Source organism: Marmota flaviventris, chromosome 5 (genome assembly GCF_047511675.1).
Source record: "Marmota flaviventris isolate mMarFla1 chromosome 5, mMarFla1.hap1, whole genome shotgun sequence".
In the NCBI taxonomy this organism is placed as follows: domain Eukaryota; kingdom Metazoa; phylum Chordata; class Mammalia; order Rodentia; family Sciuridae; genus Marmota; species Marmota flaviventris.
This window is the reverse complement of record NC_092502.1, coordinates 37,525,813-37,528,592: the sequence shown is the minus strand read 5'-3', so window position 1 is coordinate 37,528,592 and position 2,780 is coordinate 37,525,813.

The following is a 2,780-nucleotide window of genomic DNA, read 5'->3' as shown; positions in this document are numbered from 1 at the left end:
GTCAGCTCCTATCAATTCTAGGATGAAAGACCCCTAGTCCCTACTGCAAAGTAGCTCCTAGCACAGGGTACCATTGGAGTGAGCCAGTTGGTGCAAAGAAGACAAGGGAAATGGGAAGTTGGGGTGGGGGGGAGTGTGTGTGAATAAAGGAGTAACTACAAGAAGGCTAATACAGTGTATATTTAGGGCGTTAAGTAGAAGGAAGTTATAGGAAGTGAAGCTAAAGGAAGCTTTTTCTACATCCTTACTGCAGGGGTCTTGTAACAGGGTTTAGCAAACAAACGTAGGAACTAGCCATTATCCTGAGGAAGGGTATTTAGAGTTGATAAAGGTGTTGGTGGAATAAAATCATCAATAAAACCCCAAATAGAATGCTGTGGTGTCACATAAAGTCATTGACATTGCTCCCTAAAAGGTGGCCAACAATTCCTTAAGTGGCAAATCTCAAGTGACATTCTTGCCTTTTAAATTTTATTTTACCAACAACAAAGTTAAAACCCTCTAATCTTTCCTTCCTGAGCTCCATGAAAGTCATGTATTCAAATGCAACTAAATATCTCCAGTGGAATATCCTTACACATCACTGCATCCTCAATAAAAATAAACACCAACTTCTAAACATTATCCACTTGTTTAAGAATAAGACTCATTGGGATCCAAGTTCCCTTCCCCTCCCTCAGCCCTGTTTGATAAGTTATCAAGACCTAAGTCTATTCTGTCTTGGGCATTTATCAGTACCGTTCTGGGTTCCCTCAGTCACCAGCCGGGTTCAAGCTGCCATCAGCTCTGTTCTGAGTCGCAGTCTGCCCTGCTCTAAGGGCCTTCACCCCAATGTCCCTGTCCTCGCACTAAAAGAAATTTCCTCCCACTGAAGAAATTATCGTGACGTCTCGGAATCCACGCCCTGGTCGACTGCAGGGCCAGATGGGTAATACCCAGTGCTTCTTCGGGGCAAAGGGCGCAATCCCGCCAGCTTTTCGAGTCTTTTTGGCACCGTTCTCCAAGAACGTGCCATTTGGCTCTCCTACTGTCTCCGGAGACCTTAACCGATCCGCTCTTGTCACCACATCAGGCGCCGCTCCGCTGGACTCTCCCTCATCGCTGATCAACTGTTCCTGGTGTATAGTTTCCCGGGCTTTATTTCAAGGTAGAGGCCCACGCCGAATCTGCACAGAACGGAACAGAATCCGTGCACAGCGGTTATGCGTGGAGGTTTAGTTGAATAAGGCGAACGAGGATGCACCCGCCGAGGCTCCTGGGAAACGTAGTTCAGCATCCCAAACCGCTAGTCCCGGGCGCTGGAGCGCTGATCATTGTCCGCGCAGGCGCACGCCATCATTTTCTCCGCCAATTCTCCTGGGAAGTGGAGTCCGGCAGCCCTAGCTCAGCCGACCTAAGGCTTGTGGGAATTCGGCTCCGCGGTTCCCAGGGCAACGCGCAAGCGCAGTGCAGATCCAGGCTGCAGACTCCTGCTCATTGTGTTCTGACTGCGATGTGGTGGTTGCGGTTTCTCGCCACCAGCGGAGGCTTCTGCAAGGGCAACCCAGCGGCGACCAGGCACGGTGACCAAAGTCGCAAAGGGAGAGCGGAAGCAGCTGTGGGGTGGTCAGGTCTGGGAAGAAGGGCGGAAGGGAAACTGAGGATTTTGGGGTTGCTGTCCATTCTGGAGGATACTGACCAAATGCCCCAAACTTTCCAGAATGTATGTCTGAGATTTGATTCCAAACCGGGGCGGGGGGAATAAAAAAAGGAGGACGGTCTGGAATGGGCTTCTTGGGCTTGGGGTTCGAATCAGAGTGCTTGTGGAGGACCATGGGGCGGGGCCTCTAGCACGTCTTGGAGCGGACCCTGGAAAGCCCATTTATACTTCGGGGATAGTTGTATTCCCGATGCGTTTCAGAGCTGTGCATGAGGAACTTGCCTAGTGCAGGGACAGCTGCAGTGCAGCCCTTGCAGTAGCTCCCCGGAGTACCTAATGAAGCCGCCGAGGGTGATTGCAGGAAGGACTCTTGATCCCGTACTCCTTTCTCACCCCGCTCCCACAAATACATTGTTTCTGGCCTGCCTTTGGTTCCAGGTCACCCAGATGGCCCCAGAGAAGGGCTTAGCCTAAGAGAGATACATACACAATGAAGATCTACTTAGCTTGCCTCCTTTTTCAGGAGGAAGTTCACCCCCTTCCCGATTTCTTCACTCCTCCGAGTTAGCTGCCCTAGGAGGAGAGACAATTTCTTGACTCCTCAGCACTGCTAAAGCAGTAAAGGATAGAGGATGGGTAGAAAGTGTGAGAGCTGGCAGTGGAGCAGGGCTTTCTGCAAGAAGTCCAAGTATTGAAATAGAGAAGGGAGGGGCTGGGGATATAGCTCAATTGGTAGAGTGCTTGCCTTGCATGCATTAAGCTGTGGGTTCAAACCCTAGCACCATAAAAAAAAAAATAAAATAAAAACTTCATTCCCTAAAATACAGAAGGGAAGGCATGGAGTTTTTGAGTAAAGGAAAGATGTGATGAGGGGAAAGTTGCATGGTGAGCAATTCACTTAACAGTGGAGGAAAAGAAAAATGCTTTCAGAAGCAGGAAAGAAAATTGGGAACAAAGAAAGACCAAAGAGTTCATAGCTTTCGGATACAGGGGGATTCCCAGGATATGAATGCTTACAGACTCACTCCCAGATGCTATGTGGTATTTTTTGACCCAGTCCTCTCCTCATAACAGGTTTCTAGACATTTCTACTCTTAGGAATCCTGCAGTTGCAAAGCTGCCCACTTGCCTCCTCAGCACT